Raw genomic sequence first — 22,102 nt, forward strand, 5'->3', positions numbered from 1 at the left:
AGCACAACTATGTTTATCACAGCACAGTTTACCATAGCTAAAATATGGAACCAACCCAGATGCCCCTCAGTAGATGAGATCAAGAAAATGTGGTACCTATACACAATGGATGTGCATTTATCGGAAGTAGGGAAAGGGAACGCCAAAATGGAGAGATGAAGGGAAAAAGGTGAACCAATGCAACAGCAATACAAGACAATATGCTGTACGTATTGTCATCAACTGAACATCTCAGATGAGGGTGGGGAGGGAACCCGGGAGGGGGGAAGGTGGGAGAAAAACGAAGGAGGAGGTAACAAGTTTGATAAGAAATGTACTCACTGCCTTATGTAACTATAACCCCCCTGTACATTACTTTGACAATAAAAAATAACAATAAATAAAAAATAGACTCATGCCTTAGCATTTGTTTTAACATACATAGCTTTTTGATTTAAAAACATCCTCTTACACATAAGGATGTGTTGTGTTCAGGTCGGAGTTTAGCTATCTTCATTTAGAAAAACTCCTGGCTTTTGTTTCTCAATTTGCATGCATCACTTTTCAGAATGACACCATTCATTTGAACAATGTGGATAATAACGAAGGTCTCTAGGAAAGACATTTTGGTAGCAAACATTTTGGTAGCAAAAGGGTTGGAATTCCCAACCCTTTGAGGAAGGTGTGAATGGAAGAAAATTCTAGAACCAAGTGGAACAGCTAGTGCAACGGCCAGAAAAGGTGCGGGGGGGGGGGAGGGGGGCGTGGGGGGAATCCTGGAGTAATCATTTGCTCATGTAGGACACATGCTAAGTGAACACTGATTTTAGGAATGCATGATACAATTTTGGAATAAGTAGACTGGACGAATGTAAACAATCGAATTAGATGGCACTTCCTAATCTTGACATCTTGATCTGTTCACTGTTTAAAATTTCATGCCTTACCATGCTAGGTAATTTATTTCATTATATCTATGTTGTTACTGTCTTTCCATGAACCTCTTTTATCTAAGCCTTACAAGGCAGCTTGTTTGGTCTGTTCACTGACATAGGTGCCAAGAACTTGAGCAGCAGAACAAATCATAGATCTTCAAGAAACACTGTCAGTGAATTGAGAGACTGACAGAGCACCCATCTGAAGCTGGTTAAGAACACTAGGCATCAACAATAGGTGGGAATATCAAACAGCAATAGCAGGAAACACAAGGATAGTAAGAAGCCCATCCGGGAGAGATGCGAGCAGCCAGTCGCGTTTTGTGCCACGCTCTTCTGTGAGACGGTGGTGAAGTGCGATTGTAGCCTTCCACTTTTCAGTAATACAGTTTCCTATAGGCCCACTTTCCCACTGAAGTACCACGAGAACTTCAGGAACGCACGTGAAAACTTAGGACCGTAATCCATCCGTCCCAGGAACCTGTAGCCTATGGGCAAAAGCTCCAGAGAGCGTCTAGAATTGGTTCAGCCCCGAGGGTCCCACGTTATAGCGGCATCACCACGCATTAAGCCAAGGAAGTTGTAAGTCATTGTGGAGAAATGTGCCTTTACCCTGGCCTCATCAACCTAGTGCACTAGGAAGGAGAGGATTTTGAGTGAGAATGAAGGAAAATAAGGACAGACGTGGACCCTTGGCCGTCTGAAATACAGATATCAGCCACAGATGAGAAAAACACTTTGTTTACTAGGCTAAAAGAAGTAGCACATAAACACAACTGGATCTACATCAATAAATAAACCTGCATAAATATATCACATAGAACGTCTAGAAATGAAGGGTAATTAAATAGCAGGGAAGGTGCCGCTGAGGATCGAATTAGTGGGCGATCGTGTCATGTCTGCGTGTGGGAACTGTGGGAATCAATGGCAGCCATGCTTCTTATGGGGGGTGGGGACGAGGGCGAGGTGGAGTGGACATTATCTGGTGGCACCCCGGTTAGTCTGGAGGGGGGCACAGGCCTCCCGAGGCAGAGACACGGCGCTCCTCTGGTGGTTCTCCCTCTCCTTATAACGCCCTCTCTGGGTGTCCTTTCATAGGGCGCCCTCCTGATGGTCTTCCCGGACCCTAACCACCTTCGAAGGCCCCCCTCCAAGTATCGGAGTCAGAGTAGCTGCCCCTCCTCTTAATCCGTTACGGGGGAGAAGGCAGGTCAGCTCCCGAGCGCTGGGTGGCAATGGCAGTCCCAGACCCCAGCAGAGCGACACACAACAGGTGCTGCAAACGTAACCAGGTACCGCGGCCCGCACCTGGAACCCCAGCTTCTCAGGAGGCTGAGGTAGGAGGTTCACAACCAGCCAAGGCACGCCTGTCCTCGAGACTCGTCTCTCCAGTGAACTAGCAAAGAGCTGAAGCAGAGGTGTGGCTTCGGCGGTAGTGCACCAGACTCGAGGGAAAAAGCTAAAGAATGGGGCCCAGACTCTGCGTCCAGCCCCAGTGCTGGCACGGGCTCGGGGGGCGGTGGGGGGGCCTACCAGGACTTGGTGGAGACTTGAAGGCCTTGCATTTTTTTGTTGTGATTCTTTTCACAGTGGTAGGATAGGACACGGCTGTTCTGTTAAAACTGTATTTTCCAGAACAGAAGATCAAGCGTGGAGCAGTGCCAGAGCTGTGGATTCCAAACCCGAGTTGCCAGGTCAAGGCCAGGGCCACAATGAGACCACAGGAGACCACTTCCCTCCCGGGCTGGTCCTCTAGGCTCACGCTGCGGGAATTACTCAGCGTTCCCAGAAATCACAGCTCACTAATGGGCCTGGTGGGCTGTTGATAATATTAGAAGCACTTGGGTAAGCTATTTGTTAAAAAGGGGTCATTACTCCGCTAACAAAGTCAAGAATATTTCTTCAGGAAACTAAGCCCTTAAGATTTGATACCATAAAAAGTAAAAATGCAAATCAAACATTCTAAAAAGTTTTGTTAGTATTCTAAGCAATTGAAGAAAATTTCCCCCAAAGAAAGATAGCTAAGAAAGAAAGGTCACGGTTTTGTAGGGGGAAAAAAATAATATGTACTGTAAGGCAGAAAAATAAAGAAAAAAAACACAAGGCTTTGATGAATCCTTCAGTCTACAGATTTTTATAAAACAGGTAACAAATACTTTTGTATGACTTTTAAGAGTACTTTTAAAATGGCATTGTTGTTTTACCAACAGTACCAAAAGTTTTTATGAACAATAAGTCTGAAAACCCAGTAACTGTTTTAAATGTGGGTAATGTGGCTTTTGACAAGGATATATTTAATTCTGTTGGTGAGTTTTGCTTTTGTTTATGTGGACTGTGTTTTCCAATTACGATTTATTTATTTATTTATTATTATTATTATTTTTTTTTGGCCAGTCCTGGGCCTTGGACTCAGGGCCTGAGCACTGTCCCTGGCGTCTTCCCGCTCAAGGCTAGCACTCTGCCACCTGAGCCACAGCGCCACTTCTGGCCATTTTCTGTATATGTGGTGCTGGGGACTCGAACCTAGGGCCTCGTGTATCCGAGGCAGGCACTCTTGCCACTAGGCTATATCCCCAGCCCTCCAATTACGATTTAAATCCACACAGGGTTCCACAATTGGACATGGCCCTGCCGGTGTCCCTGCACTTCACCTCCACCCCCTCTGCCCTCCCCCTCCTCCCCCCACCCTCCCCCTCCCACCAAAGTTCCCACTTGTGTTCTCACACGTGTGTACTAATGTTTTAATGAAGTCTGCTAATTTTATTATTGTCATTGTGAATATAGTTAAGGGGTAAAAAAGCACAAGATCATTTTATTTAACTAGAGAAGTCAATGGGCAAAAATGGGCAGGGAAAAGGTCTGTGGAGTCTCGGTGGCTCGGATGCCAGCTACGCTTCTGTGGTTACACCGACACGTGCGCTGCCAAGAGTCTACAAAGTGCCAGCCAAAGTAGCCATGTCCTAAACTTCCAACATAAAAAGAAACCAGCAGCTATTCCCTTAGGAGCTACCTCCTCCGGGGGGCTGGGCACAAACGGGGTGCACGGCAGTCTGAGGCCAAGTCAGGGTTTCTGTCCTAAGAACAACGGCCACACCTTCACTTACATCTTTACATATTTGTCATAGACCATGCAACAAAAAGTACATTTTAAATTCGGTCTGCAGTTAATTGAATACACAGAAAATTCTAGAAACAGGGGTCTAAGGGCGTTCTAACGGGTCTCAAACCATGGGCCACCTATATTCCTGCTTCTCGTGGCCCCACACCAAATACCAGCACAGCCCCACTGTCCACGTCCCCGAGCTGCACACCGTCAAGTCCCGCTTCCCACACTGCACCGATGGGTCACCGAGGAAGTAGAATACCACCTAAGGGCATCCCTAAAGGACCTCAAGGACTCCTCCCCTCCAGGACCAACACAGAAGCACATCTAGCCACAAAGGAGACAGCAGCACTAAGCGCTTATGGATCAAAGCAAGCATCAGCTAGCCAGGCACCCAGCAACTCCGGCTGAGATCTCAAGATCGGGGATCGAGTCAAGCCGAGTCTGGGAAGTGTAGGAGATTCTCATCTCCAATCAACCGTCAGAAAGCTGTCAGTGGAACTGCGGCTCAAGTGGCAGAGCACCAGCCTTGAAGGAAAAAAGCTAAGGGACAGCACCCATGCCCGGAGTTCATAGCCCAGTTCTGGAACAAAAAATAATGTAATTCAATACCCCAGGACCCTGCAAACGGCTGGGATCTTTGTTTCCTATAAACCCTAAGTTCCCTCTTCTAGATTTGCTGAGAGGAGGGAAATAACACCATCAACTTCAAGTGCAGATCATTTCTGCAGCGAATAACACTGGGAAAATTCTTGGAAAATATACATCTCCAAGAACACGGTATTCCTGCCGCACAAATATTGTGGCATTGCTTCCAAAGTTGACTCAATTAATTGTTTACGACCCATCCATGCAGAAAGTGTTATAGCATTTTATGTCTAAGCCTTACCTATGGATTTTTTTCTACCTTTCCAGCATTAAAATCTCATAATTACCAAGGAGAGGAAGTTGAACTTGGTCAGATATACCACAATTAATTATACTAACAACAATAAAAATCATGAAAGAATTACTCGTGTTTTTAATGCTCTTCCTTCCTCCCTCCCTCTGTCCCTCTGATCCTTCCTCCTTTCCTTTGTTTCTTCTTTCCTCCTTTCTTTCCTCATGCCAGTACTGGGGCTTGAACTCAGGTCAACTTTCCTTAGCTTTTTCCCTCTGGGGTGATGTTACACCAACCTCATCTCAATGCAGGTTTAGTTTCGTTAACTGGAGACAAGCATTTTGTCAACTTTCCTGTCTGAACTGGCTTTGAACTGCAATCCTCAGATCTCGGGCCCCCGAGTAGCTAGAATTACAAGCCTGATCCGCCAGCACCTGGGAAGTATTTTCTTCTGTCCACATAAATACATCAAATACATGAATAAAAAGTAAGTATCCCCCAATTTTTACAACAATACAATTTGGAAGGGCCATAAAAGCAATAGATTCAAGGTCATGGCAAGAAATATTTCTGCCGAGTGATGGTCGAGACTGCTGTTTTATTCACAAAGCCAAGCTCAAGCACTCCAGGACGACAGGTGGAGGTGGGCTGGGCGTGGGTAATTCAGAGCGTTTCCAGCATCCTGGTGGAATCCACACCAGGTACTTCCGTCCTATCCCAGGAGTAGCCCCACAGCGCCAGGACGCACGGATGCACCCATCCCGCTGGCCCAGCTGCCCTTGCAAGGAGGAGGAGGAGGAGGGGGAGGGGGAGGAGGAGGGGGAGGGGGAGGAGGAGGGGGAGGAGGAGGAGGAGGAGGAGGAGGAAGAGGAGGGGGAGGAGGAGGAGGAAGAGGAGGGGGAGGAGGAGGAGGAGGAGGAAGAGGAGGGGGAGGAGGAGGAGGAGGAGGAGGAGGAGGAAGGGGAGGGGGAGGAGGAGGAGGGGAGGGGGAGGGGGAGGAGGAGGAGGAGGAGGAGGAGGAGGAAGAGGAGGCCCAGGCCAGCGCCCACCCCGCCCTCTCATCATCCGCCTGCCCATTGGCAAAGGCCAACAGAACCTGGCATGCTTTGGATACTTAGTCCAAAGTAAAATCAGGAAAGGCGCATCACTTACGTTTTAGAGTCGTCCCACAACACGCAGTAGGGGTTCAAGGTACCCTGGAAGGAAGCAGAGAAAGATTAGACGTCACCCGACTGACTGCTCACATCCAAAGCTCCACGATGACGCCAAGCGTAGACCATGGCAGCCATCTTGCCGCAAGCAGCGATGAAGATCCTACCTTGATCTTTTAAATAAAAACAAATTTCCATTTTCTTTGTCATATTTACTGATCCATGTTCAGGAACCCTGTGAAAACAATGCGTGTCTTCCAGTATCATGACCTGTACCGACATCTCCCTGAAAACTGGGCGTGAACCTTCCATGTGCTCTTCAGTCTCGATTTGGATGGATTTTCAAGTAATTTGCATTTCCTTAACACTTGGGTTGCTGTCTTATTTCATTTAAGAGGACCAAAAATCCATGGTATTTAAATCAGAGTGAAGCATACTGTATCGAGCCCTTGGTTTACATAATATTTAGTGTTTTCTAGAAGAATGAGATGTTGGTTTTAACTGTTCATTTCTAGAGCTGGTAGACTTGCAAGACTTTCTTTTGGTATGCTGGAAGTAGGACTTGAACTCAGGGCCTGGGCACTGTCTCTTAGCTATTTTACTCCAGGCTGGTGCTATGCTACTTGAGCGACAGCTCCATTTCTGGCTTTTTGGTGGTTAATAGGATGTAAATAAATGTCTCATATCCCTTCCTGCCCAGGCTAGCTTTGAACTGTGATCCTCAGATGTGAACAGTGAGGGTTCCAGACATGAGCCACTAGTATTTTACCACATTAGCCTCATATTGTCATTTGAAACAAACTCGATGTTGCTTTTAAATGCAAAAGCTTTACAAATCTACAAATTCTATTGTACTTCCAAAGTCTTATCCACTGAAGGTATCCAGTGAGTTTCAAGTTCTCACATTCTCCATATTATTTATTTCCTGGAAAAAAATAGAGAAATCATCCAACTTGCAAAAAAAAAAAAGAAAGAAAAGCTATTACTAATAATCTAAACTGAGTTCAAGCCCAGCCGCAGCACAACAAAATACAACTAAAGAAAGATGTAGTGGCAAGCAGATTATAAGCAAGCTGCTGGCTGACTTAACAAGCCAGATTGGCTAAGAATGATTAATTTAGGAAATTCCAATACAGTCAGCACTTAAAATATTAAAACTGCACGTATTTAAAAATTTTGGGGAAAGATATCTTGCCAAACATGTTTTTGACAAAACAAACAAAAAAGCAAAGAACCAATCCACCTGTCTTGAGTCTACCCAAAATAGCAACACTCAACCCGAGATAAGTGTTCTTAATGAGACAATTTCAAATATTTTGAAAATTCACTGACTCACATTTTCAAAGTATATTTTCTATTTTATTTTACTTCTTCTCTTTTCACATCAACCAATCCAGGGTATTTATTTAATAAGAGGATGTATCATCCACTTGGTCAGTATATTTCTAAGGTTGAGTTTCTCTTTTCCTTTGGTTTGTGTAAAATTTCTGCCTTCTTACTGGTAATAAGTATTGTGGACATCCTTCCTAGCACCAAATGGCATTCACAATTGAATTTACTGCGTTCCTTCACAATTATTTCCCAAGTACTTTTCCCCATGGTATACTTGAAATACAAAGCACTATGACAAAATACTAAGGGCACAGAAGTCAGAAGAGAGATCTAGGGAGACAATCAAAATACCTCATCTAGGAATCTACTTTATTAAAGCAAAAAGTATATAGTGAACATCGCACCAGGCACTGGTGGCTCACGCGTGTAATCCCAGCTACTCAGGAGGCTGAGAGCTGAGGACTGAAATTGAAAGCCAGCCAAGGCAGGAAAGACCATGAGACTTTTATCTCCAATGAGACACCAAAAATCCAGGCACGGAGCCATGGCTCAAATGGGAGAACACTAGCCTTGAGTGGACAAAGCGAAGGGACAGCACCCAGGCCTGAGGTCAAGCCCTAGTTTCCGAGCATAGGAAACAATGATGTATGGAACTCCTGTTACATGCAGGTTCCCTTCCAGACACTGCAGTACGAAGCCAACCTGTCGCCAATGTGTATTCTCATTGCACTGAAGGGGCAGAGATAAAGAAAAATCATCCTAAAGCAAAGACCCTACACCCTAGACAGTCCCCGGCTCGTGGAAAAGTCCGTCACAGTGACTCTAATGGCTGGAGGAATAGATGGTGGAAAGTTTTGTACAATGGGAAGGATTCTCCAAAAAGGCTAAATCTGAACAAAGATCTGAGTGAATTTGATCACAGTAGAAGACACAATAATGAAGTCACTGCCACTACAGTGAAGGTGGCCAACTCTCTCAACACTGACGAGGTGTTTATTGGCTCTCAGTAAGTTCGATTCACATGCTAGCTTAACCACAGACTCGCCAACTTCATGACGTTTGAGGTCTTTACTCTGGACCTGCTCAACTGGCAAGCCCATTAAAGGGGAGACTGCGAAGATTCATCACACATGGGAAAGTGCATTTCAGTAGCTAATTTCAGACGTCATAATGTTTTCCCACACCACATTTGAAGAATTATTGCTTAAGGCGGCAGAAATAATGTGGTAATTCACTAGTGCATGATTTTTTTTTACTATAGTCATTATTCCATGCAATTGATCATTAAAGCTCATTCCTGTCTAAAGCCATGTGAGGAGATGGACATATTAATTAATCTTAGTTGATCATTCCATGATTGTTATCACTCTGTATCCTTTAAATATTCATAATTATTATGTGTCAATTAAAATGAAAATATTAGCTGGGCACTGGTGGCTCATGCCTGTAATCCTATGTACTCAGAAGGCTGAGGTCTGAGGATTGTAGTTTGAACCCAGGCAGGAATGATCTTGAGACTCTTATCTCCAACTAACCCCTAAAAAGCAAGAAATGACGTTGTGGTTCAATTGGTGGAATACTAGCCTTGAGCACAAGAGCTCAGGGACAGTGTTCAGGCCTCGAATTCAAGCCCCAGGATCAGCAAAACTAAACAACAACAACAAAAGATATAAAAGGAGAAAACATTCTTCTGGTTTTATTTAAACGTTCAGATGGTTAGTCCTCATATATCATAATAAATTATTAATATTTTGTGCAGGTACTGGAGCTTGAACTCAGGTTTACATGTGGTCTATTATATGTTATTATTATGATTTTACTTCACTCCATCTCAGGTCTCAGCCTCCAGAATAGGCAGGATTAAAGGGTTTACAGGAGTGAGCCACCAGCACCAGGCATAATAAATTATTATCTAGAAAGACCATAACTTTCTTACCACTCGCATGGTCCTCTTAAAATAAAAGCAAGCAGAACAAGCAGATCAGACTCTAAGGACACAAATAAAGGCAGTGACTTCACCTTAACTAACATTTCTCCAGCTCCAACTGAACATTCCAGAATCTCCCTCCCTCCCTCCCTCCCTCCCTCCCTCTCTCTCTCTCTCTCCCTCCCTCTCTCTCTCTCTCAGAGTGATGTGGGAGGGACTGGGTGGTGGAAACCATGTACCTCTATGTAAAGTCTTAGATAAGCAGGTGCACAGTCAGTATGTTAACCTCAGCCCCTCCCTTCACACTCCAGAAGACCACAAACAGATTGACAAACAATGCAAAAATCCAACACTCAAGATGAGAGTTGGCTGAGCTTATTCTTCGTTATTTCCCCTATGGAAAGTAAATTGTTATTTGTCCCATATAATGACAGTGTGCAAATTGATTCTGGAGATTCTAGAACATTTCTAATACGAATGGCCTGCAGAAAGACTGGTTCGATCCAGTTTATAAAATTTCAGCGTTACCTGAGAAAGAACACATTTTAAAAACACCTCAGGCATGCGCGCGAGAGCAAGAAGATACCAGGAGATGTAAAATTCCCCCGGCAAACCCACGGCATGAGGCGGTCAGAGGAGGGGCCCTTGCTGGGCACGGTGGCTCGCCCCTCCAGTCCTGGCTGCTTGGAAGGCTGAGGTCTGGAGGATCGCAGCCCGAGGCCAGCCTGGGCAGAGAACCCACAGGGGGAAACTCCACGCTGGGCCCTCAGGCCTCTACTCGTCCCCGAAGCTGCAGACACCTACAGGAGGAGGGCCAGGGCTCAGCTGCAGACACCTGCAGGAGGAGGGCCAGGGCTCAGCTGCAGACACCTGCAGGAGGAGGGCCAGGGCTCAGCTGCAGACACCTGCAGGAGGAGGGCCAGGGCTGAGGCTGGAGCCCAGGGGAGAAGACCTCATTCCAAAACTAGTGCCGGAGGCATGGCTCAACAGCAGAGCACCTCCCTGGCAAGCACAAGGGCTCTGAGTTCAAGTCCAGTGCCCCTCCTTCCTCCAAGAGAGGAAATCCTCTCCAGATTGTGTCTTCCGGCTAAGCAGTCGCTGAAAGTGTAACACATCCTCCGCCAGGATGTTCTACAAACCTACTGACTGGAAAGTTGGCTGAGCAGTCTCAGCGTTCCAGGGCCTACGGTTCCGTCCTTGCGCACTTGCGCGGTCCACGGGGAGAGGTGCGCGGCGGCTCTGGGGGCGGTGTGGTCAGGACTGGAGCGGGAGGAGAGGGGCTGAGGGCACATTCGTGTGTCACACGGGCACGCGTGCGGGACGCGGTTGCCATCAGTTCACAACCAGTGAAGCCACGGAGCTGGCAAAGACAGAGCTAGCCAAGGCTCCCAAGCAGGAAACGTAGAGCCCTGCTTTATCAAGATGACGGTGTCCACACCAAATCCTCCTCAAGGAGTCCGTGGCGGTTTGAGCGGACACGGGTAGAGAGTGTGTATTTACTGCAGCGTCTGCTGCGGTGCGGGGGGGGGGGGGGGGGGGGCGGGGCAGAGAGGCCCACCGTGATCAGACCAGGCTGCTTGTGTGCTCACTGCTTGCTTTGCTAACTCCTGGGATGCTCTGCGAGCGTGACTGTTTATTCTTCATAATGAGGAGTACCTGTCACAGGAGAAGCAGTGATTTTTTAAAGCCTGTGTGTCCCTCGAGAAGGCCCCGGCCTCCACGTCCACCTTCCTGACGTAGGTTCCTGACGTGGACTGACAGGGCCGGGCGCCCGCGGCTCTCGAGGGGCCTTCTGACGTCAGAGCCCGGCCAGGCCTCTCCTCCTCCGACGTCCACGCCCAGAGGCTTGCTGACTGGACCCCACACAGCACGGGGGGTAGGCCTTTTCCTCTTGCTCCTGCTGGTCATTATGCTGACGCGGAGCAGAGCAGGCCGGGCCAGGGACATTCCCACCGACTCGTCTGTCTGCAGAGGAGCAGCGTCCCATGGTGCGGGCCGCAGGCCGGGCCCCCGCGCTCGCTCCTCGCAAGGCTAGAACGTGGCCCCCTCGTTCCCCTGAGAGGCCATGCCTCCTCGCGGGGCCCGTTCACCACATCCCCAAGGACTGTTGTCCTTGTATCGGAGGCGCGGTATCCGTTTTCTAATGGACTCGCACTGACGAGCGTAATCGAGGGTTGTCATACATGTGATACTAAGAGACATAATTGGTGCTCAGTGTAGATGATCTCCGTCTCCTGCTGATGTGACTCTGACACTGTCCGGGGGGTGAAGGCCCGGAGAGCTCGGCCCGGGTGCAGCGAGGGGTCTCACCAGGCTGGGAACGAAGGGCTGGCCAGCTTGCACTGCCTCTGGGGCCGGGATAACTGCGCCGGCAGCCGCTGGCTAGCACAGGAGCCGAGCCCCAGCTCCGGCTCGCAGCCCGGCCTCCCTCGCCAGTGCCTTGGCGGCCCAGCCCTTCACCCTGCCGCCCCTGCAGCCGTCACGCCAGAGACTGCGCGCTCTCGTGGGATCCCTTCCAGGGAAGGGGAGCCGGGGCTCGTGATTTGTGGGATCCCGTCCAGGGAAGGGGAGCCGGGGCTCGTGATTTGTGGGATCCCGTCCAGGGAAGGGGAGCCGGGGGCTCGTGATTTGTGGGATCCGTCCAGGGAAGGGGAGCCGGGGGCTCGTGGACTCGGACGCCTGCTTGGCTTCGGCTGGTCTCCCTCAGGTCTCAGCCCCCTCAGTAGCTGGGATTCCTGGTGTGAGCCACGGGCGCCTGGCTGGATCCCACATTTTAACTGCTCATGTGATCATGTGATCATGTGCCCATTCAGATAAACCATTTCCTGAAATCAGAGTCCTTGACTACAGTAGCAGTGCACATTTCCTTTTAACACATAGCACACTTGTCACATATATGTGGCATGTGGTTTTGATAGACAGTCCCACGAGAGTCCCCCTTGAACGTGCGGCACGCGTTTGCTGGTTCTGAGGGACAAACACGGGGGCAGCCGCATGGCTACTCTCCTGCCTGCCACAGCGGAGGGACTGCCGGGGCTGGTGGCAAGGCCTGGCCTGCCAGCCATCCTTCACGAACACAGTTTTACCGGGACACACACCTTCACCTGTCCGTCACCGCTTTGACGGGGAGGAAGCCGGGCGGAGGGCCTGGGGTGGCGATCACGAGGCTCCCACAGCTAAAACACTTACTCCCCCTCTGCCAGAAGACTTGCCAGCGTCTGCTCTGGTAAAAGGCAATCACTCAGAAGCCTCCTCTGGAAACTCTCCGTCATGTAGTATGGGAAAAGCTCGCGTGAATTTGCAACGCGAGGCGGGTCCTCACCCAGGCCTGGGAGTGCAGGGCCGCACGGAACAAGACGCAGGGAGCCCGCAGCCCTGCCTCGTCTCCACGGCTGCAGAGCGGCCGCTCCCGAGGCCCCGTGGCCGAATCACGGCTCTGCAGGGGCTGCACGCGTCCGCAGGTGCACGACAGGGAGCCCCACACGGGCCACGACCAGGGCGACAGGGAGCCCCACACGGGCCACGACCAGGGCGACAGGGAGCCCCACACGGGCCACGACCGGGGCGACAGGGAGCCCCACACGGGCCACGACCAGGGCGACAGGGAGCCCCACACGGGCCACGACCAGGGCGACAGACGGCCTCCACACGGGCAACGACCAGGGCGACAGGGAGCCCCACACGGGCAACGACCAGGGCACAGACGGCCTCCACACGGGCCACGACCGGGGAGATTTTAGGGGTGAAAGGCTCCGCGCAGGAGGCTCGCACCTGCCTGTCATGTCAGCGACTCGGGCGTCTGAGGTCTGAGTCCCAAGCCAGCTGGAGGGGAAGAGCCCCTGGGACTCTGCTCCAGTGAGCCAGCGAGACAGCAGAAGTGCAGGTCGGCTCAGGAGACAGCAGCAGGCGTTCAGTCCCAGCCCCAGCACTTGCACCAAAAAATAATACATAAAATTTAAAAGTAAAACAAAATAAAAATGATAACGTAAAGGGATGCAAATGGCCTTTGGGGGGAATGATAGCTGCGCAGCTGGGCTTGTTCAATCCTTCCATGGTCATGGAAACGCCCATGGGTGTGGGCGCCCGGGCTGCTGGCATAAAGCTAACCAACCCCACACACACCCACTGTTCTCGCTTATCACAAACACACACACACACGTGTCAAATTGACTACTTTGTTAGCTTAACCCCGGTAATATGTAAAAAAAAATATATATATATATGTATATATATACATATATATGGGCCAGACTCGTGACATTTTGGTGCCTATGAGCATTTTGAGAGCCGTCCGCAAGTCTGAGCCCGACTTTGCAGTGTAGAAGCAGCGGCCTGCCATAGGGCCGTAGAGCTCTGCCCAAGCACAACTGTTTTCTTTTAAGGGCGAGGTTAGACTACAGGCCAGCAAAGTGCACGCTCTCTCCACTCAAAACGGAAGGACTACATCATGACATTTTACTTAGAGAAATAATATATCTGCAAAGTCGAGGAAACAGTCACTGTCTGTTCTTTTAACTTGGCTTTAAATAGGAGGACGTTATCCTCTTAAAATGTCCCGGTAGGCCCAAACGGTCTCCTAAGGGATCGTCAGCACGTGCGTGTATGTGTGGGCACATGCGTGTGCGTGCATGTGTGCTCTGTTTCACTTAGGCTTCAGTAATTATTTTCAATAAAATGATTACGTTTATACATTGTAGACTATAACAAGCTGTAAGTATAAATGTCACACAAATAAGAAAAGAAAACATTGCAAATATGAAACACAAAATTCTTTATCTGGAGAAAGCAAATTTGATATCGCTTAGAATCCAATGACTGCTAGGCCTAAGCACTAATGATATCCGCGTCATGGAAACGAAGCCGCGTGCCAAGGAAACCGAGCAAGAATGCTGCCGTGCTCATTAACTGCCTGGCTGCTGAAAACTTACTTCATTTGGCTTCCTAAATACCGTTTGGAGTTGCTGTTCTATTTCCCATTCCCACGATCTCCCAAGGGCCTTATTATATTGAACATACTGTAAATGCTGTTTATTAAAAGCTTTTAGAAAGAACACATTTCATTTAGGAAATGTTAATGGGCTTTTCCCTAGAGTCCCTCTAACTTTTAATCCCTATCCTTCTGTTTCCCTCGCATGACAAATAAAAGACGGGATTTGCAGGTTGCTATCCAGAGCTCGAGAAAGCAAAGTAGATGCTTTTCATGTGAGAAAATAGCCAAAGCAGGCAGATACGGTATTAACGATATGTTGTATCTAAAACAGTCCCTGTCTGGGCTGTTTAGAACCCTGATCCTCAGATCTCAGCCTCTGACTAGGCAGGACAGCAGTACCAGCTGTCTCAACGTTCTTACATGCATCCTTGTGTCTCTTTGTGAAGTTTGTTGACTACGTATTCTATTCCCCTTCTACAGAAAGTAATTTTCTCATGTATGGTTTAACATTTTATACAAAAAAAAAATCATGTAGCAATATTTATTCCCAGAAGAGGAAAGTTAGACTCAAAGCCTAAAAATGTTCACTTTCAATAGTATTGTGGAATTAAAGCTCTAAGCTTGCTTCGTTGTGATTTTTGAGGTTACCCTTCTATAACCTATCAAACAATGCCCCCTAAGTAATATGTCCTTAAAATCATAAATAATGTTTTCATCCTTATTTGGGAAAGTTTTCAAATGTTTGTTTACAGGAATATTTCCTGTATAAGAGTTACAGTTCATTTTCAGCTAAAATATTACAAAATGTGTTCTATCCTTATGGGTCAAAGGCCTAATTATAAAGGCACCTATTTGGATCTGAGGAATTAACACCTCTTCCTCCTTTACATTAATGCTGGTAACTATGCAGACGTTCTCAAGAGTATCAATGGAAAGCAGCAAAAGAAATATGTTCATAAATAGTGGGCGCATGCCTGAATTCCAAATCTAAAGCGAACCCCCCCCCCCCCCCCGCCGCGGGGCTCTGCTCTGCAGCAGGGGAGGGCATGCCGCTGGGAGGCTGGGCGGCTGGGCGGGGCGAGGGAAGGAAGGCCGGGAAGGAGCCACAGGCCCACAGGCGTCCATCCCGAAAGCCTGGGGCCCCTTAGCAAGAAGGGTTCCCAGGGAAGATGGTGCTCATTTTCTTGAAAAACCAAGGCTGGTTTCTCTCAGAAATCAGAAAACCTACAAGAGCAGAAGTCAGACGCGCCCCGGAGGCCCAAGGATGTGCATTTAAGTTCTTCTGAAAATGACTCAACCACTATTGGATGCTACGATGGGGAAAATAACTTGGTAGAGATCTTGCAAGGAATGGCACAACACAGTTGCATGTGAAGCATGATTGGCGTGTGTGTGTGTGCCTGTGCGCACACGCACGTGCACGTACAGGTCCTGGGGCTTCAACTCTGGGCCTGGGTGCTGTCCCTTAACTGTGGCGCTCCAGGCTTGAGCAGCCGGTGAGCCTCAGGGACCGGTCTTCCTGGGCTGGCTTCCAGCCGGGCTCCTCAGGCCTCGGCCTCCTCATGGCTGGGATTACAGGTGTGCGCGACGGCACGGGCCGAGTGAGTCCCTTTTGAACTACGATTATAATCTGTACGACTGCATGCCCCTCCCCGGACTTCCTGCCAGCGGGCAAGGTGGCTTCTCACCCTATCCAACCACCAGGGTCAAACACACCACCTGGTGAAGACAAGCACACAGATAAAGGAACCCCACACTCAGTACCGTCCCTGGTCAACCGAGGTCAGCCCTCTCGCACGGGGGCGGGCTCCTCTGGAACGCACACGTTCCTCGGAGCCGACTTCGTTCCCAAGGAGGGACGCCCAGAGCCCGCGTTCCCGGCCTCCGGGTTAGCGTGGCTGTCCGGGCGGCCGAGGGCCACGGGGAGGGGGGGCACTTACGTTCGCCAGGTGAGCCAGCTCTATCTCCAGAAACGAATCCGTGGCTCTGGGTTCCGGCCTGATGGTGACCACGATGACTTTGGAGTTGACGACGGTGAAGTTTCTGAAACAGGAGGACACCGGTCAGAAGAGGGCAGCCGTGCGGAGAGGACTCCGTGCACAGTGCTCAGGCCCTGCTGGGGTGACCGCACGCGCACAGATCCTCCAAGCGCAGCCGCCTCGCTCGCTCGCTCGCACTCAGACGCACATCTCATTCGCCACCGTCACCAAAGCACCCAGAGCGGGAACGTTTGAGACAAAGAAAGGCATGTGTTTTGCCATGCTAGGTGCAGAAAAACCTTCTAAAAGCAAGCACTCTGACAAGCTTCTGATTACTGAAGCTACAAGAGTAATTGGGTTCTAGCCAGGCAGTGTGGCTCACGCCTGCCACCCCAGGGCAGAGAAATCCGAGAGACTCTTATTTCCACTTCACCGGCCCAAAGCCAGACGTGGAGCTGTCGCTCACACGGAGCACACTGGTCTTGAGCAGAAAAGTCCAAGCAAGAGTGCAAGGCTCTGAGTTCAAGCCTCAGCACCGGCACATACACAGAAAGCGCGTGCTGCATGGTGCGCTTGAACCTGTAGGCAGCCGTGGAGTGAACAGAGCCCATCTGGCCCAGGAGGACCTCACGGAGAGCACACAGTTGCTCCTACCATCCCGCAACGCAGGCAGGGAAAAGAGCCACGTGAGGTAACTCGGCACTGAGCCGAGTTGGGACGACGGCCGTGGTTCTGCCCACGGCGGAGACGGCCCGGCCCCTGCCGCCTCTCGGCGCGCTCTCTGTGTGCGGCAGTGACCGCGGGGCCGCCTGCCGCAAGGCGAGCACACCGCATGCTGGCCGACCACCTGCAGACGCACACCTGTGCGTGCACGCCCGCTTCTCCAGCACGGGCAGATTTCCGCCCCCCGTGTCTGAAATGCGAGTAATTAGCAAGGAGGAGGTTTGGCCAGAGTCCTACACTCTTGAGGAGATAAGTGTGCTCTTCCTTCTTTGCTAGTGCGGGGGATTCGGATCCGACCCCAAAGGCAGAGTCAGTTACGATTCGGACTCTGGTTTTTTTGGCAAGGCATCATTTACAAATAGTGAACGATTATAGCTTCCTGCTCTGGTCAGTGGCTGCTGCCGCAATGAGAAGCAGTTTACTGCTCCCCGTCTGGGGCTGTGGGCCGGCCTGTCCCCCTCCAGGAACCTGCTGAACCCCTCAACTCTGTTTGCAATGACACCCGCGTCTGGCTTCCCTCGGGATATGGTTTTGAATCATACGTTTTGTTTCATTTTAAACCAGGCACGCCTGCATGATAGGAACACCAGAGAGTTATTTACTATGCTCCAGTTCAGCAGGCGTGGGCTGACCCTGAGATCAGCGTTCGTGGACAGTGGGGTAACTGCCGCTCGCAGCTCCCGTGTGGACTGGAGCTCCGGGTCTCAGGCGCGTGCCTGGAACTGCGTGTGGGAAGGGCACGCTCACACGTGCGTGCCCGCCACGCTGTCGACTGCACGTCTGACACGTCTGATGTGGTAGGTTCATGGTACATCTCTCAGGGCATTGGCACCGTCCCTTAGTGTTTTTCTCTCAAAGGTGGTTCTTTATTCCTTGGTCTACGTCTAGCTTTTTGCTGGTTAGCTGGAGATAAGAATCTCATGAATTTCCTGCCCTGCTGACTTCAAACCTCAGTTCTCAGAGCAGCGAGCCACCGGCTGCATCCCCGTATGCTATGATAACGTTTCTTGCAGTTTGGATAGTATTTGGCACAGAGAAGAGAATGCTGAGCTGTTCTTCAATTGGGGGGCTCTAGAGCACCACGTGACGATGGCACTGGACTTGCACTTTCCTGGGGTCTAGATTACCAAGCAGCGATGGTGCTGGAATCACACTGTCCTGGGGTTCTAGAGCACCGAGCACGATGGCGCTGGATCACACTTTCCTAGGGTTCTAGAGCACCGAGCAGCGATGGCGCTGGAATCACACTGTCCTGGGGTCTAGATCACCAAGTGATGGTGGCACTGGAATCACGCTGTCCTGGGGTTCTAGAGCACCGAGCACTGATGGCGCTGGAATCACGCTGTCCTGGGGTTCTAGAGCACCGAGCACTGATGGTGCTGGAATCACATTGTCCTGGGGTTCTAGAGCACCCAGCACTGTTGGCGCTGGAATCACACTTTCCTAGGGTTCTAGAGCACCGAGCACTGTTGGCGCTGGAATCACACTTTCCTAGGGTTCTAGAGTACTGAGCACTGATGGTGCTGGAATCACACTGTCCTGGGGTCTAGACCACCCAGTGACGATGGTGCTGGAATCACACTGTCCTGGGGTCTAGACCACCAGTGACGATGGCGCTGGAATCACACTTTCCTGGGGTTCTAGAGCACCGAGCAGCGATGGTGCTGGAATCACACTGTCCTGGGGTTCTAGAGCACCGAGCAGCGATGGCGCTGGAATCACGCTGTCCTGGGGTTCTAGAGCACCGAGCACTGATGGCACTGGAATCACACTTTCCTGGGGTTCTAGAGCACCGAGCAGCGATGGCGCTGGAATCATGCTGTCCTGGGGTTCTAGAGCACCGAGCACTGTTGGCGCTGGATCACACGTTCCTAGGGTTCTAGAGCACCGAGCACTGTTGGCGCTGGAATCACACTTTCCTAGGGTTCTAGAGCACTGAGCACTGATGGTGCTGGAATCACACTTTCCTGGGGTCTAGACCACCCAGTGACGATGGTGCTGGAATCACACTGTCCTGGGGTTCTAGAGCACCGAGCAGCGATGGTGCTGGAATCACACTGTCCTGGGGTTCTAGAGCACCGAGCAGCGATGGCGCTGGAATCACGCTGTCCTGGGGTTCTAGAGCACCGAGCACTGATGGCACTGGGATCACACTTTCCTGGGGTTCTAGAGCACCAAGTGATGGTGGCACTGGAATCACACTGTCCTGGGGTCTAGATCACCAAGTGATGGTGGCACTGGAATCACGCTGTCCTGGGGTTCTAGAGCACCGAGCACTGATGGCGCTGGAATCACGCTGTCCTGGGGTTCTAGAGCACCGAGCACTGATGGTGCTGGAATCACATTGTCCTGGGGTTCTAGAGCACCCAGCACTGTTGGCGCTGGAATCACACTTTCCTAGGGTTCTAGAGCACCGAGCACTGTTGGCGCTGGAATCACACTTTCCTAGGGTTCTAGACCACCCAGTGACGATGGTGCTGAATCACACTGTCCTGGGGTCTAGACCACCCAGTGACGATGGCGCTGGAATCACACTTTCCTGGGGTTCTAGAGCACCGAGCAGCGATGGCGCTGGAATCACACTTTCCTGGGGTTCTAGAGCACCGAGCAGCGATGGCGCTGGAATCACACTTTTCCTGGGGTTCTAGAGCACCGAGCAGCGATGGCGCTGGAATCACGCTGTCCTGGGTTCTAGAGCACCGAGCAGCGATGGCGCTGGAATCACACTTTCCTGGGGTTCTAGAGCACCGAGCAGCGATGGTGCTGAATCACGCTGTCCTGGGGTTCTAGAGCACCGAGCAGCGATGGCGTTGGAATTGCACGTTCCAGGACTCACTGTAAACCCATGCCTCAAGTACTTGGTGGTGCCAGGAGGCACACTTCACCACAGGAGGCGGCCGGCAGGAGGACACGGCGCTCGTGTGTCCTTGGGGACGCGGCTGCAGGAAGCGTGAGCGGGCCGCCCGCCCGGCCGACCCGGTGGGTGCTGGGTCCCGCAGGACTCGGCCGGGATCTGAGCTCGGGCGCCTTGCCCGTGCGCCCCTCTCCGCGTGAGAGGGGTCAGGGATCAGAGGGCGTCTAGGAAACGGGAAGGCTGTTGGGCCACGCGGGGCCGCCGTCACCGCGGCCGTCCGCGGGCCTCCCTGTGCGTGGAAAGGCATCTGCCCGCCGGGGACTTGCAGACGGAGGTCTGGCACCACCAGAAACACGCAGCCGGGGCAAGGGGGCAAGGGGGCGCTGGCCGCGGCGGGCAGGGGCGGTTCCCCGTGAGGCTGTGCAGGTGAAGTCAGGTGTGCTGCGTGTTATTCCCTCTCTCCTCCACTCCAGGTCTGCCACACCCTCGTCCCTGCGAGAAATGAAGCCAGCAGGGCCGCCACCGCGGGGAGCGTGTAGACAGGCGTTTCTGTCCGTTTGTTCTAATCCCCTAAGCGTGGAGGTGGGTGAGCTGCGCGGGCTGAGCAAGTGCGCCGGGGGCACGGCCTGCCCACCACAGGGCGGCGGGGGGAGCCACGGCGGGGGGAGCCACGGCGGGGGGAGCCACGGCTGGGGGAGCCACGGCTGGGGCCCGGGGACAGGCCCGGGACCGCCGCGTCCACAGTGCAGCGCGCGCCGAATGTCGCCAGGAGAACGCGCGCGCGTCCGTTCACCATCGCTAGCCGTGGGCTCGCCTCGCCCGCGCGCCAGCCCTGGTCTTGAGCCACACCGGAGCGGCGAGCACCATTTCATCACGGCATCCGTCATGTCCGCACACGCCTCTTTCTAGAAGGTTCTAAGACCAGCGAAGGCCAGAACGGTGTGCTCATTCATGTAGGCTCGTCTCCATCGTACTTGGCATATTTTAGTGCGCAAGACATGTGTGTTGAGCAAACACACCCTGAACATCCAACTTCCACCCAGTTCCTTTAGAAGTGTATCGAGTATTAAACGCTTAATAAGGGAAAAATAAGCAAACTTACTGCGCAATGACACTTTAAAAAAAAAAAGTGTGTGCTATGCAAAAGTCCCTTCACTTTACGCCGTCCATTTATTATAATTCCCCTAAGTGAACAGTTGGCTCCCGAGTTGTCATTTCTGGCTCTGGCTGTGCCCTGGGATTTCCTGCGAGGCCAGCAGATCCTACAGCCAAATGGATTTCATGACTGACGTGATTAAGTTCTCGCCCGTCCTTGACACTGGCGACGGCTGCTATCTGGAACACTGAAAACTAAGTAGCACTATTCAAAGGGTGGAGAAAACTCAACTTATTCTTTAATTTTAGTCCTAGATATTTTTATGATATTAACGCTGATCTTAAAAATTCATCTCTGGTTTTGAAGTCAGGGTTTGAGCGCTGTCCTTGAGCTGTTTGGCTCTGGGCTGGTGCTCTACCGCGTGAGGTTTCTTCTGTCTCATCAGAGCTGGGAGTCGCTCTGGAGTGTCGGCCCAGGCTGGCTGGGGTCCTCAGACCTCAGCGTCCCCAGTGGCTCGGATGATGAGCATACCAGGGTGTCAGGGCTAGCTTGCTAATTCTAGAGCCAACGTTACGGAGGGGTTGAGTCTAGAGTGCGTAGAAACTCTCTGTAGTACGGTTAGAATTTCTGAAGTTGGAAGTAATGTGTCAGTCAAATCCCCCCACTTTCGTGTAGACAAACTTGGTGATTTGTCTGGGGGCACGTCTGAACCGGTGTGCGCTCGGGTGGGGGAGGGGACTTGTGCACCAGGCTATTCCTCCTTGAGCTCATTAAGTAGCCCACGAGGGGCCCATTAATCTATTAGTGCACTGTAATGATAAGCATCTCTTCGATGATTAAAAGCTGAACCACTAATTAGATGTCTTTTCTTTTTTCTTTTTTAATAGGCTGGTATCCCTAGATAAATTTCCAATTTCCTTGACTACATGGATTTATGAATCTTGAAATACCCTAACTGGATAGATGAGCTTGTTCTGGCCTATTTTACAGAACAAGATGAAACATACAACTCAATTAGATATCTAGGAGGTAAACCAATCACCTGAAATATTATACATTGAATATTTTGTTTACATGTACAAAATTCTCATGAGCAAATAATGCAAATGTAGCTGATAAAGTTGCTTCTACCTTAAAATTGAATTGAAGAGAGTTCAACTAAATTGCCAAGTGACAAGATATTATGAAATTTTAGTCTCGTTAAATTGAAATT

At 50.8% G+C, this 22,102-nt stretch overlaps 1 protein-coding gene across 1 annotated transcript in view; it reads right to left on the reverse strand.

Annotated features, from left to right (window-relative positions):
• The window catches only part of LOC125357773 (adhesion G protein-coupled receptor B3-like), a 214,934-nt gene extending 198,555 nt beyond the window's left edge, over nt 1-16,379 (reverse strand). Inside the window, exons 1-2 of the mRNA XM_048354692.1 lie at nt 16,178-16,379; nt 6,050-6,093 (exon numbers count right to left, since the gene is read on the reverse strand). The gene's annotated coding sequence lies outside the window, so the exon portion shown is untranslated. The remainder of the gene's footprint in view (nt 1-6,049; nt 6,094-16,177) is intronic.
• Nucleotides 16,380-22,102: the final 5,723 nt, after the last annotated feature.

The sequence above is a fragment of the Perognathus longimembris genome, chromosome 9, assembly GCF_023159225.1.
Source record: "Perognathus longimembris pacificus isolate PPM17 chromosome 9, ASM2315922v1, whole genome shotgun sequence".
Classification (NCBI taxonomy): Eukaryota; Metazoa; Chordata; class Mammalia; order Rodentia; family Heteromyidae; genus Perognathus; species Perognathus longimembris.